The 15473-nt window shown below is 41.0% G+C and overlaps 1 protein-coding gene across 3 annotated transcripts in view; it reads right to left on the bottom strand.

Annotated features, from left to right (window-relative positions):
- HOXB3 (homeobox B3) overlaps positions 1-15473 on the bottom strand; it is a 62561-nt gene that overhangs the window by 10931 nt on the left and 36157 nt on the right. For 2 of the 3 annotated variants that reach the window (XM_074940779.1, XM_074940780.1), the window contains exon 3: positions 2223-2285. The gene's annotated coding sequence lies outside the window, so the exon portion shown is untranslated. Of the gene's footprint in view, positions 1-2222; positions 2738-15473 lie in introns of those variants that run through there. The other variant, XM_074940781.1, reaches the window with a different exon arrangement.

The following is a 15473-nucleotide window of genomic DNA, read 5'->3' as shown; positions in this document are numbered from 1 at the left end:
ATAGACTGGTACGCCCTGCTCACTGATAACAATGGCCACGGCAGAGGGGAAGAAGGGAAGGAGGGAAAAAAAGGAAAGAAAGAAAAGCTGAACGCGAAACCTTTAACTAGGCAAGGCTGGGCTAGGATTAAAAATAATAACTGTAATAATAATGAGCCAGGGTGGAGGGGATGGGGGGGTGGGGAAGGGGTGTGTGTGTGTGAAATAAAGCTAGGTGGTATTTAAAAAAAAAATTAAAGATTTGCTTTGGAGCGCTGAGCAAAGCCAACAGCCTTCCAAACAGCGTCACTAGTGAAAAATTATGCTAATTGCAGACGTGGTGGACCGAGGCCTAGACAGAAAGATAGCAAAGCTTTCCTTTGATTCACGTGTTTAACAATTAGGTGTCAATTTATGTTAATAAACCCTTTCAACATAGGCATACTCCTCCCCCCCCCTTTCCCACCCACAGTTAGAATCGTCTTTCTTTCAATAACTGGTGCATATATTTTGTCTCTCCCTCCAACTGGATTTGTCTCCTGTTAAGAGTCCCTAATATGGAATAATTATGAAATATACTTTTCGGGGGGGGGGGGGAGAAGGGGGAATGATCAGCCAGCCAGGGACTGATTATTTGTTTTAAAGGGAATGGAGACCGGTGGGGGGAGGGAGGAGAGGGTAACAAAAGGACGAATCCGTTGTGTTGATGCAACTCAAAGCCTACAGCCGTGGGGAACTTTAATATTAAGTCTGCGTGTCAAAGTTCTCTGGCTGGTGGCTACACTATTCCCCACCTACTGTAGGTTGGTGGACTGGAGGAGGTGGAATTTGCACTTCTAAAGGGGGAGAGAGAGTAAAATCACATAGGAAAGGCAAAGTCCGGGAGGGGTTGAACCATAAAGATTTGTATTAATATGATGGTGAAGATGATGATGCCAGACGCTGCTGCTATAACTGGGCAAGAGTTATGACTCCTGGAGCGCGCACACGGAAACTTTCCCCGATGCGTTTTGGTGAAGGTGCAGGGAAAGGAAGCGTTGCAAAGGGAGCGTGGGAGGAAGACAGGGCAAAGAATTTAGGTGTCTGCACTTTTTTTTTTTCTTTCCCCTGCTGTTATTGTTCCAGATTGCAATGATCTTCCTCGCCTTTAATTCTTGCCCACACCGCCTTTGGGTTAAGTGCTGACTGGAGAATTTAACTGTAGGCAGAGAAGGAAAGGGGTTGACACGAAAGCTGTTTGGATCCCGCTTGGAAGGTGTGTCCACTTGTGCCGTTTGCATCACTCTTTCGCACCTTTTGATGAGTGTCCATTGAAAATGGGGCTAAATAAAGAGTTTACTTTTGCAACAACTTACTTTCGGGATGCGTCTGGTGGAAAAGACTTTCAAGGTGCTGGCTGCAGGCTTACTAGGGGGCATAGTGTTTCCACCTATTGTTCTAACATCAGTTTTCAAACCTGTGTCGTGAGGGGGTTCCACCGTGTAACTGAAATATCGTCTCTGAGAATTTTTTTTTCCCTTCTAACTTTTTATGAATTACTGGGACACACATCTTCAGCTGCAGGCGGGCGTCTATTTTGGAACACCAGGGCTACAGAGCGGCATGGAGGAGACACGAATAGGATTCACGGATTATTCTTTTTAAAAGACCCTGCAATAGTCAACAGACTGTCGCAAATGGGACCTCATGGACTTGTGCTCGAATACCTAGAACATCAGAGGTGCCGTGAACTCTGCAAAGAACTTTTTCTGAAGTACCAACTTTGGGTTTCTTTTTTAAATAACTGGAGAATAAAAAAATAATAAAATCAAAGCTGCATTTCTATACACTGAGTGTCTTGTAAGTAGATATTAGGCTCCATATCACCTTGTATTTCCGCTTCTACTTTTTGTTGCAGTTTTGTGTTGTTTTAAAAAGTGACTGTATTGGCTGCATTACAAGGTCAGCCAAATTTTGCAGTCCTGGTCATTTTAGACTTCCTTTCAAAGGGAATACAGAAAACATTTTCCATTTAAAATGTCCACCCAAAATTATAACCATAAAGTTTAAAGACAAGCCAGTAGCAAAACGAAAACTCTTCACAGAAAAGTTAAGGTAATAATCGTCATTATAAATGTGGTGAAAGGAAAACAAGTTGGCTCTAAGTAAAAACTAAACAAGTTTTTTTTTTTTTTTAAAAGAGTGGTTTCTGGTTCTAAGAAGTTCATTTTTAATGGCCAGGCATCGTGTTTAATAACACTCACCAATTCTCCGTTGTCTGGTCCAGCACAAATGAGACAGCGCAGCGGTTTGAGAAAGAAAGAGAACTGTAAAACAGAAAAGTGATAAAACTTCCATCACAACGGTATGGGAAATCGGACTTATTACACAGAGAACTCTTCCAGTGGTAATGGTGGGAAAAAGTGTCTAATGGACAAAAATTAAATACAAAAAAATCCATTGTTCTGTGTGAGGCATTTTTTCAACAATGTAACTAAAGGAGACATTTCATCAAAGTTTTTAGCACTTTCCGAAAGTTGTTTTATATATTTGTGTCTCTCTGTGTGTGTGTATATACACACACACACACAGAGAGAGAGACACAAGTATCATCAAAATGAAGGATTGGTATCAGGCAGACATTCAGATAAGTATTTTTTTAAAATAACTGGGCTCATATATGAAGCAGTTTCAAGACAATTCTTGCAACCTCATTATGGCCCTCTCAGATATTTTAGTATTGGCTCACTTGTAAATGTCTAGCATTTCTCATTTCTATGGTTCTCAAACATTTGGATGCCACTTGCTCATTGGAAACCGTCTCTGAAGGAGATTATTTACCAGTTGTGTCTGTTCAAGCTTTGCATTAGAATAGTTATCGGTAGAAATTAGCTGTAGTGAAATACAAACGTATTTTTCCTGTTGGTGAATTTTGGTTTTAAATAAATACTAATAAAAAAAAGTCAGCTGTTCTGCAACCCATCATTTGCCTCCTTTTATTGCTTTTAGTTAAAGGCGGTTGGTAATTCCGGGTTAAGTGCATTTTAAAAATGAAATGTATCGAGTTAATTAGGTAAGGCGGTATGAAAGCCTTGTGGAAACCTCGAGACGATTTTACTGGAAGACAACAGAAGCTTAAATATTTACAGCACATCTTTTCCTATGTAGCCAATTTGTTCACTGTCTTGAATGATCCCCATTAAAAAAAAAAGCAGATATTTTATGTTATATGTAGGTAACATTTACACAAAAGTTATTCGATAAAAGGATTAACGACACCAGCTTAAACCTCTTTAAAACTAGTCGGAGATTTATCACTGAAACCTTGACACGATTTGATTCAGAAAGAAAGGGGGGGGAACTCATTTAAAATTATTTTCGTTTTGGGAAACATTCCCTCGCTTTAATAATCTTGTTTCCGTTCTGTCTGTTGACGTTATTAATCTCAAATCAAATGTTCCTCCCGCACCTCTATCCTTCTCGTGACAACATTCCTGGAACATAAATCACACATCACGCTGACCTCTCTCTGGTCTGCGGCCTATAGCCATAATTTATGATGATGATTATTATTATTACACACACACACACACACACACACACACATTTTAATACACAACATTGGCTATCTTCCATTTACATCACAGCCTTACCACGTTAACTTGGGTTTTTAATTCCCTCTGTAGATTATCAATAAAGATAAAGAAAACCCCACCGCCCTTTATGTCGTATGAACCCCAGCGCACCCAATATGACTATAAAAGTTCCACCCACACTAGGGCCTGGAAAAAAGGGGGAGTGGAGGTGGGGGATGAACAAAAGGAGGTGGGGAGAGGAGGAAAGTCGCATTTTTTGGCGTGACTAGAGAAGGCGGGGGAAAACAGAAACAAAATAAATAAAGGCTCCGAGAAAGATTTTTAGTGACGCCAGCAAAAGGGGTTTTTGCTACTTTTTGCGGGACCCGGATTAAAAATAAAATCACTACCCTCCACTCCTCCCCTCTTTACCTCACTGCCAACAATAGGCTCATGCATTATGTACCATTATTAAAAGATATTAGTGGTGAATTATGGGTATTCTCAAATTAGGCACTATAATCTTAATAGGAACATTTATCTTTCTCTCTAGATAGATAGATAGATAGATAGATTGCAAGACTGGTCACTATCCCCTTCCGTTTCCTTTTGTTTACTTTGTAACAGGATGTCAATATCCGAATTATGGAGGCCAACCCGTCTCCTCTCTTAAGAAGGTGAGGGATAGGAATGCTGAGGTTGAGGAGGGATGGATTAGGGACACTCGAAAAGGGCTCTCTCTCTCTCTTTCTCTCTCTGTCTCTGTCTCATACACACACAAAAAGTCTAAACAGAAGCCAGCTCCGGATAAGAAATCAAAATGAAACGGAGTGTACGGTGTCTTTGAGAGATTAGCCCTCTTTCTCTCCATGACCTTTGCTTACAAGAGTAATAACTCACCGGGTTAATGATCAATCGGCGGAAGTGCTTTTGAATTACCTCCTAAATGCAAAACAACAACAAAACCAGGGCGCCCACTCTTCCTGGCCGTTTTTCCCCCCCACCCCCTGAAGCCCTCTCCTCTTCTATAAATTCTCTGGTCTCCAAAAGTCTTTCACCCACACATGTTGCTGTACTGTAATTTTTTTTCCCTTTCGGAGTGGGGGAAGGGTTTGGGTACCAGAGTGCTGTAAATAGATATTTAGGAAGCCAGTGACCAGCGAGACTAGAAAGGACAGAAGCCCTCTCCCACATACACTCCCCCCCCCCTTTCTAAATGCCAAAATAATGACTTGAATTATGCGCTCACGTGACTGGTAGACGTCAACCTTTTACCCATTTTATACAGAATTGTTAAATGAACTTCTCCCCCCCCCCGCACACAGCATGTCCCCCCCCTTTCCAGTGAATTCTCTAAACTTAGTTGCCAGCAGTTGCTTTCTTTTTCCCACCTCCCCAGTCATTCCCCTCAGATATTTTGTTTTGCTTTTGGTGTTTTTTTTTTGTTGTTGTTCGGTCCTCTAAGCAGAGGAGGAAAACGAAGGTGCGAAGTCTTCACCAAAACCACAAGCTTGCAAAGTCTCAGCTCCGAGCCAAATGCCAGAAGAGGTGGAAGGAACTAGAGGGGAAAGAAAGAAAGAAAGAAAGAAAGAAAGAAAGAAAGAAAGAAAGAAAGAAAGAAAGAAAGAGGATGGCTGAAGGAAGATGATTGCTCCGCTCCGAGCGACAGCAGCCACAATCTCCGAAGACCTCAGCTTTGAATCTGCTGCTGATAACCTGCTCCTGCACTTTACTAGAGAGAGACGCTGTGGGCTGGGGTGGCTGCTGGAGCAGTTTAACCCCCCACGCTCCCTCTCTTAACCGAGTGGATTTACAGTTAAAGCCTTTCTCGACCCCTGGAAAGAGGACGCGTGTTCCACTGCGGTAGATTCTACACTGGCTGCCCCCCTGATCTGCTTATGGGCTAGCCAGATTTTAAGTCACTTTAAAAAAATAAAAAATCTGGAGGGAAAATGAGGATATATATATTTTTTCCCTCTAGAAAGGATTCCTGGATAGCATCCAATATCTATTGACTTGGCAGTTTCTGTTATAAAATGAAGGCATTCCGTTACTTTATAGCTACATTCCTCTGAATAAAAAAAAAAGAAAGAAAGAAAAGAAAGGAAGCGTGATGCGGGGCGGGGGATGGGTGGGAAGGAGGGATGCACAAGGGGTCCATTTTACCTGCCTTCATTTGATGTCACATACAGATAGGTAACAATTTCTGAGGGAGGAATGTCAGAGAGAAGAGAGAGAGAGAAAGAGAGAGAGCGCGTTATGTTCAGGAATCATATTTCTGGGTCTCTACGTGTTTGTATAGTGTGTTGTCTAACTAGATACAATGAGAACATATTTTTATTTTACATTCTCATTGTATAGTGTATTTATTATACGCTACAAATACACTATACTAGCACACGCAGTAGACACATATCATGTAGATGTACACATGAATTTGCATATATATATGTGTGTGTGTATACACATGGCATGACCAGTGATCCATATAGATAGATCAATCCATCACTGGCCGTGCTAAAATACTGTAATATTGTAAGGGTCTTTGGTCTCTCATATTCATCAACATATCAAAAGGCTATCATCCATAACAGTCTCTTAGTGCAGTAAATAGTTAATTTTTAATTAGAGGAGAAAGAATTCGGAACAACAATGTTTAACAGGGTTTCAGTGTCGTTATTGTGGGGGATACTTAGATGGAACTCGGCACCCGAGATCCTGGTTCTGTTTTAAAATCTCCTCTAGCTCATGCATGCTTAGCAATGAAATGAATGTGTGATTTGGAATGCAACAATGTCCTTCCCAGTGATGTTTAACACAAATCTAGGGCCACTGGATCTCACTATAATCACCCCCACACACACACACATGCTATCCAGAAAAAAACCATACTTTAAGGACGACTGTCTGAAAACAAATATTTCTCTTCTGATGGACCATCTACCGAGAATAATCCGATCGGTGGTGTTTCTGTGCTTGAACATTGCCCGGCTGCCTCATTAAGTCTTGATCCTTACAAAAGCAAGAAAAATAAGGTCCCCAAAATGTATAATGAGTTTGTCGTGAGAGTGGTGGCGAGAATGAAATCCAAACCAAGAGATACAGGCGCACCAAAAATCTATTCCAACTTGAGAGAGAGAGAGTTGGAATTTCAAAAATCGTCCATTAATATCAATTTACTTCAATGAAAACTTTGGTTCTTCACGGAGTTGATGATTTATGATAAAATCAATTAAATTACTGTCATTTAGGGCCTTGTGGTTCCCCTCAGATTTTATTCTCCAACAGACCAAGCGCTTGGTAAAAAAAAACATTTCAAGTTTCGCTGGAGGCGAGTAAAGATAATTCTGGATCTGAGGAAATTTAATGCAAGGCAATTTTCAGCAAAAAATCCGGCGCTTATGTAGCTCTCTGCCAATATACACTAGTTTGCCTCGGGAAATATTAGACATTGAGTCTAAACTTTTGCGGTTTTACAAGGTATGGGGGCATTTTTCTAGCTAACAAATTGTCCCAGGAACTGAGTTATTATCAGAGTACAAAAGGATACAAACAAACACCAGCCAAATTGAACAGGGAGCACATTAAAAAAAAAGTGAATTTCAAATTTAATCCCATTTGTCTTCCTGTCTTCCGCATAAACTTCGTTGTGTTGCAACTCACTCTTAAAATACACATCGGGCCTTAACAAAGAGACCAATTCTTCCGACTCCTAGCCCCAGAATGAGTGACGAAACAGCACTAGTAAATATTGTGTCATATATTCCAACACGAGTCGTTTTCCTGCCCCTCCTTTTAAAATGGAGCTCATTGAAGAAATTACATTTTAAAAATAAATCTTTATTGTGGATTCTCCAAAACCCCGAGCAGATTTGGAGCTCCTTTCATCGGTCTGAAAACATTTTAGCTGGTGGGATTCATAATAAAACACTGTTCTTATCTAAAATGTTGAAGGCTCGCATACTTACCCATGCCACCAAAATTAATTGGTCAGCTATCGGGGAAAACAAGTAAACTGACCAGATGTTTGTTAATCACATCTGGCAAATAAAAGCAGAATTTGAGGGGGGTGGGGAGGGAACCCACTATCAGCGTCGTGGAATTTTTAGAAGACATGGGCTTCCAGGAAAAGACTTGCAATTAGGAGCTGCTCCAAGTAAACAAAACTTCTGAGGGCCATAAATCACGCTCACATACATTCTTCAGTTTAACACTCCGCTTTTCCAAAGCGGCGTTTGTAGTTTTTTTCCAAACAGCGGAGAGGTGCTAACGCTTTAACAAATGTGTCCCAGGGAAACCTAGCTGGGAAACACGGACTTTAAAGAAAGCTTCTGTATCCCGTCTAGGTAGGAATCACGCAACTTTTCCCTTTTTCTTTTTTTTTTTTTCTTGCTCATCTTCAACTTCCCTGGCTATGTTTCGGAAAGATCAGTCTTAATTTGAGACTAGGGAAAGTCAGCTATAGCTCACGTTGACCAATGGAGAAGTCTCTGGCCTGTCAAAGCTTTGGGAGCGATTAATTATATCTCAGAGCGCTGGAATTCTTAGAGTACGGAAAGGCAAAGTTGCATCAATTCCCCCCCCCCCCCCCTTTACCTCTTACCTGCGTTAGCTCGCCACCAAGGACTTCAGGAAGAAGGAGAGAAGGGGGGATATCGGCTGCTGCAAGTATCTGAACTGAAGCAAGCAAATTAAAGAGAAGAAAAGAAACTACTTTATTGTACCCCAGTGGATCTTGCTGACAGCTTTGTCGGACGGATTTCTCTCCCTTCCTCCCCCCTATCCTCCCCCCCCCCCAAGATGCTTTGATTTTTGGACTCACTCGTTTCGAACGGAACTGCCTTGACTGAAGAAAAACCTTTCAAAACCGCGTTAAGTGTTGCAAGGATGGAGACCCCTTTCCAGAATGCCCAGAGATAGTGGGAGGGGTGGGGGAGTGCGGGTCTTGTACTTATTTTCCCCGTTGTGGAGGGGGGGGGAGGAATCCCTGGCACCTCTCTGAAAAGCTATTTCTCTTTATAAAGACTTAAAATGTTGCAAGACGGGCATAATAATGAGTGACAAGAGGTGCCGGAGAGAGGAGAACCAACTGGATTCTGGTTTTAGAGGCCAGTAGGAATTGGCCAGTCTTCAATGTCAAGATTCAAAATTGATTCCATATGTCTCGACCAAAAAAAAAAAAAAGTTAAGCGATACATTCGGCATTTTTGGGGGGTCATTGCCATCCTTTTCGATATTTGTGAATTGCAACTTAGCCTATCAGACTTTTGAGTTTAATCATTGAGGTTGGGAAGTAATAGAAGTCAATGGACATGATCCTGTATGGTATTTTTAACCTCGCCTAAAATTGAAGAGTGAACAAAAATCTATCTGAAGGATGAGAGGGGTAAGGTTTGCCATCGTCTGGCTTTGGCACACCAAACCGGGGGGTGGGGGGGGAGGGGCGGGAGAGAGGGGGAAAGTCTCCTTACCGATTGTTTTGTGTTGTTTTTAATCAGGGAGATTCTGAGCCTTCCATCACTGATGTCCTATTGGCCTAATGGAGTCACTCCCCTGGACCGAATGGGAAAACATCCATTGACTTCAATGGGCTTTGGATCCGGCTCTTGGGGATCACTGAGTGTTGATGTGTTACGGCTATTGAGAATGGAAAGGCCTGGGCTGATTTTCAGGAAAGGACAAAAGTTGCCTATTAAAATGTCATGACACAGCTGGCCATTTGACTTGCCAGAGTCTCCCTTCAGAAACTCCTGTTAAGCTCATTGGTGCGAGCATGGAGGGACTGTTACCCTATTTTTTGTTGCCTTCTCTTCCGATCTCGAGATCCTTCTGCCAAGAAGGGCCGAGGTATCGGATTTAACCCAAAATATTCAATACTATTGAACGAAAATTCTTTAGTTAACCCCTCTCTGTCTTTAAACAAAAAGGAATCAAACCCTTCTGATTTATGGCTCTGATTTTCTGAAATAGCACCTGATTTGGTTTATCGCAGTCAAGTGTTGAAATGTGGTTATTAGCCCCCCACCCCACCCCCAGCAAAAAAAAACCACCCGGAACTTCAAAGGACACCATCATTATATCCAACCTTTTGCCTATTTAACAGAAAACCAGGGTCTCCTTTCCCTTTGTCTTTGCTCTAAATAAATCTCGTCCCAATCCCTTTTTAAACAGAAATGTATCAGCCAAGTTGCAGGGGAGTGCGCTATGGGTCATCGGCAGTTTTTAAGGCCTGTATAGCATATACTTATTTCGGACATTAATTGCTTTATTCCCCTCTGAATGCATGTTTATCTGTTTGTTGTTTCTTTTTCTTCTTTTAGACAATACGATTTGTTAAAATAATTCACTCCCTTTGACAGGGCCACAGTTATTGGTGTAGGGGCCAGTTATTTTAACGAACAATGGTCATCTTGCATTTACAATGTAATATCAACCTCTTTTTAAATCCTTTTGTTTTGAAGTGATCAACCGGAATAAATGGATGGCCCATGAATGATTCCTGAATCTTATGTATTTTAAAACAGAAATTGGACAGTGTATAAGGAATAAGAGTTATAATACTGTATACTGGAAATGCATTGTTCATATACTTGAGACCTCATCTGTTGAGTCTACAAGCTTATGTACTGACTGCAGGTATTACCCTGTTCTGTATTAGCTACCGGCCTCCTTACACAGCAGTTCCGAAGAGTCCTATCCTTCCATAATTCTTTGATCTTACGTAACACTCTCTTACAGCCTGCAATAAATTATGAACTAAGGACTTATATTTTCCACCTTAATAGCTGCCTCTCTGGGAAAGGAATGGTGTGTGTATATGTACGGGAGGGTGGGTGTGATGGGGGGAGAAATGGTGCCTTTGGAAATGGCATATGATAACGTAAATATTGATTCTTCATGCTGGTGGATCAAACTTTTCTGAAACGGTGGTAGACAAGAAGAACAGCTTATTGCAAAGAAATGAGCGAAACAATAATAACCTGAACTATTTTAATGACAAGATCAATAGCTCATCAAGTATTTTAAATATTATTCATATCGTTTATAACTATAACACAAGGAAGAATATTCCACCCGCTGCTTCCTGATGCATTCAGTTTAACCGAGTTAATAAAGAAATATAGACAACATTTTTTTAACGATCTACACATAGTTTTAGTCCGTAGGAGAGAGCTAATCACCGAAGTTATATTACCTGATCGATAAATAAACCAATAATGAACACAAATGGGAAAATATGTGTGATTTAATGAGGTAGGTATGGCAGGGAGTTACAAAGATCATGGCTGGGTAAGAGGAGTTTTTGCTGTTGTTGTTTGACCAACCAAAGGGAACAATGAGAGCTCTTTTGGTTGCCCAAATCTGGACAAAACGAAACCCTTTTCATTGTATTACGTCATCCGATGCTAAATAATCGGTAGCCATCGGAGTGACAGAGAAAGCGAGAAAAACACAGAGACTAGTTATTGAGAAGGCTCCAGGCAGAAAGAAACCGTTCTTGGTAAATATCAGCTTGATACAACGGTGGCAAATTTCTAGAAGAAAGAAAGAAAGAAAGAAAGAAAGAAAGAAAGAAAGAAAGAAAGAAAGAAAGAAAGAAAGAAAGAAAGAAAGAGCACTGTGAAACTTTCGCCTTGTTTATTTAAAGGGCTTATTGATAAAAATCTAAGTATAGAAGCGAAGAAGATCTGAGGCAACATTACCAATAAGAATAGATCCTACAGCCAGGCTTATCTCAAGCCAAAATCTTTGCATCAGATAAATCACAATTCTGCCCCACCCTGCTAGAAACCAGCTGGAAAGGCAAGGCAGAAATGTAAGTGTTATCTGAAATAGGCATCTTCCCCCCCTCCCCCACCTTAAATCAAAAGGCTAGGGATAGAGATAGCGATATCAGTAATGGATTCGGAGAGTATATGGTGCCAGGTGAATGGGGAAATGGGATTCATTATAGCCAAGGGTGTCAAAAGCATAAATGTTTGCCACCTTGTCCGATTCAACATCCTGCGGGACTCGAAGCTCTTCCTGACATCTGACTTATTTAAGGGAGACTTTTGCACAATGGCGTCTGGAACCAGAACCGAATAACCCCCCTGCTATTGATTTGTACCCCCCTTTAATGCGACTAATGCATGGGGCTGGACGATAGACTTATGTGTGGTGCACTGTCTGAAGCTTTAATGACAGCAAAGGAGCCATAATAATAACGATAATGAGAGCGAAATTAATATTTTCGCTCCTTCCAACTTCGTAACTACAGGAGCCTTCCTCAGTGGGCTAATTTTTCATGCTCAGAATCTCAGACCTAAAAAACAAGTGGTCAAAATCAATTGGAAGCCAACGATTTAAATTAATATATTCCTGACAAAGAATGATGTTGCATTCCTGGCTTGTTCACCGTCCCCGGATCTCCCTTAATATTTAATGAAAGTCGCTGAGTTCCTCTAATTTTACTACATAAAGGTTTACCCTACCAGACAGAGTTAAATATCACCCCTCATGACGGTGTTAAACTTGGCTCACGGGGGCTAAAGGAAGCGCGGAAAATGTGGTTGGAGTCTCTTTTGAGAATCCGGTGTGAACATTTAATCTTCAACCCTGTTGTCTGTTTTACTGACTCCTTGCATGTTACATATTTAAAAATGCTATTTCCCGCTTCCTCCTTCCCTTTCAACACTCACGGTTTTAACCTATTTGGTCAAGTTTTAAAATGGAAATTCTAAGTGGTTGACTTCTGACCTTCCATTTTCTATCAAGGATGCGAATTCTCATTCATATACACTCTTGCTTTTTAAACAGGTAACATTATGTCTTTTACCCATCAACTCTGCTCTTTAGGAGAATAATCTGCTCCCCAAAGTCTTAACTTTACTGGGCTGCCTCAATTGGTTGAAAGGAATTTACTTATTATAGTTCATATATATACTATATATCAAGTGCCAGTGAAAAGCTAACATCTGTTGGCAAGCTATGCCTATCTTAGTTTCTTGAGGACGTAGGGCAAGCTTCTGCTCTCATGTACGCTAGTTTTAGATCAGTGTAATTCCATTGCCCTCAATAGGTTTACTTTGAATTTACACCAGTCTAAATCACAGAAAGCAGGCTCTTCGTTCCTCACAAAATGTCCTTTGTTATCTAAACTCCTGAAACTTTTATCCTAAGGACATTATTTACCTACCTACCTATCATACCAAGGTCTTGCAGCAATTATGGTGCAAAAATGGTGCAAACTATTTCCTCTTTGCATAAAAAGAATAACGAATTATTTGGGGACGGATTCGCTTCCTTTTTGTTAACAGTCTTTGGTAATTATAAATGGGTAAAATGCTCAGGTTTCGGAACGAAACCCATAACATCGCTCCATTGGCTTAGAACCCGTGTCGTTAGTTTGGAGGGCAAGGAAGCTCACCTATTGTTTTGTCCTCCACTGACAAAGTAACTTCATTCTCTGCTTGTGATCAAACGCTATCCCTATTTAAGAGGCAGCCGCACATTTTGACTCCCTGCAGCAATTTGATTTTCATTTTCAAATTTAGTTATTTATTTGATTTTTTCCCCCTGATCAGCTGGCATACAATGGGACACATTCAGGCTTAAAAAACAAACAAACAAACAAAAAATCCCAAACCAAACCAAAATAAATAAAAAAAGCCTCAAACAAGCATAAACACGCCTCAACAACCTGTGTTTATGGTGCAATAAAGTCCTTATTAGAGAGGGAGAGGGGACAAGATGGTGAAAAAATGAGGAATAGCTAGTAAAGTGATGCTGCAATACAAGACTCCTAGCAGTAATTTTTATATTAAGGTCCTGGTCTTTTACTAGGTTTATATGCCAATGAGGCGTTCCCGGTTTACCAAATTTATACAAATCTCTCCTTAATTGGTAATCACAGATGCTGTAATTTAAGACCCCCAGCTATAGAGCTTTCATATTAGCTGCTGATCTATTACTGTAAATCGTCTGAAATAATCAACTCCAGGGAGTGGAGCAGAGAAAAATTCTCGCTCTAAAATATCATCGCTTGCACATCATTTTCACTTGAGAAATGATTTATCTTGGACACCGCCATAAACAACACAACTCTCTCACAAACACACACACGCGCACACACAATGGCAGCCGCACTGCTGCTGACATGCTTATTGTAATAAATCAAGAAAGGGGGTTTCAAAAAGAGAGAGAGGGAGAAAGGTTGTGAGGAGAGAGAGAGAGAGAGGGAGAGAAAGGAATATTCCTAAAAATATCAATGAAATGCCTCGATGGGTATTAACACACATACCACCATGTGAAGAGAAATGGGAGGAAATGAAGACGGCTATTTGTCACATTTTACGACAATAACATTAATAACAAACAATAAATTTACATGGACATATAGACACGCTAGGAATTGGGAAGACCCTGCTACTCACAACAATCCAACCCTCGGCGTGGCTTCTTTCTTCCTGAGAATTGTTTTATTGAAGACTCTTTTCTCTCTCTCTCTCCCTCTCTCTCTCTCTCCCTTTCTCTCTCTCTCTCCCTCTCTCTCTCCCTTTCTCTCTCTCTCTCTTTTCCCCCCCCTCTGCTATAGGCTTGTTTTTTAAAGGACAGTTGAATTTCACGTCAGACACAAGGAGACCATGTCTGCGATGTTCCTGACGAATACATATCTATTCTGCAACCTCTGCATTAATTATTTAATGAATCACGTGATCTGGAGGGGGGAAGGGGGTCTCTCAGTTTCATACTCAAAGGACCACTGTGACCTTCCACTGGAACAGTGTTTATCCCCCCCCCCCCCCCAAAAAAAAAATAAGTTTAGAATTGAATGTAACATTCTAGATCTACAGAGATATTCTGGCTACCTAGTTATTTCTATAAACACATATGCATGCTTGCACAGGCGTGTGAACGTGGGATGAGTGTATGCACAGCACAATATACAGTAATATACATACGTCTGGTAAAGGACGCAACGTTAGGGTGTCCACCCCCACTCCCCTCGAAGTTCAGAATATTTAAACACTTTCCCCAACCCCGATGCCTCTTTGCCCTGCTGGGCACATAATGCTTTTCTCCCTGACATTTTATTACACTGACTAGAACAACAGGTTTAGGCTCCAAAGTCCTCCGAGGATATTTATGCTCATGGATCCAGATTTTTTTTTTTAAAGAATTTCCCATTAGGATACAGGGCAAGAGCTTCTGCTGTTATTGTCTTGTGAGTCTTTATTGCATTTTTGAAGTCAGTTTTGGCTCTGAGCTGAGATGCCCCAAAACGGAATCCTGGCCAACAAAGGAAGCTGCTTATAGTGAATGTACAAGAAGCTGCCTATGGACCAAATCCCAAGCAGGCAATGCCTCACTGACACAAAACAATGTGCGCACGTCTGTATGTAGCAACATACTTACATATGTTTACATAAACACAGGCACACGCATGTACAGACATAGCTACGACGCTGGTTTTCTTTCAGCCCTGCAAGGAAGCTAAGATTTTTTTACAAATCTAGCGTAGGGGTCCCTCATCCTTGTCTTTCAGGTGCTAAGGATGACGGTCTCACCTCCTCAAACAATAGAATGGATACAGGGCATAAGGAGCCACTGAAGATCAAACAATAGAACCGTGTGAGACCTCGAGTAACAGACAAGGTGGAATGCGTTTGACTATGAAGCTCTACTCTTGCAAACCTGGGAATACCTCTAAACATAGATAAAATAAAGATAGGCATGGAGGTTTAGCGAGAGTTGTCCGGAGTTTAATAATCCACTCTCTAGGAAAGCAGCTACCTGAAAGAGTACAGTTTACAAACTAATTAATAAAAGGTGAGAAAATTCAAACCCAGCGTTCAGTCCAGGCAACATTTTGAAGTGGCTGTGATGGCTGAAAGGGCTGTTTAAAGCTTCAGGAAATGAATAAGGGAGCAAATTGCCTGGAAAAGCTTCACACTTGTT

The sequence above is a fragment of the Natator depressus genome, chromosome 27 (genome assembly GCF_965152275.1).
Source record: "Natator depressus isolate rNatDep1 chromosome 27, rNatDep2.hap1, whole genome shotgun sequence".
Lineage (NCBI taxonomy): Eukaryota > Metazoa > Chordata > Testudines > Cheloniidae > Natator > Natator depressus.
The sequence above is the reverse complement of the archived record's forward strand: the minus strand, read 5'-3'. Positions and strand labels throughout refer to the sequence as shown.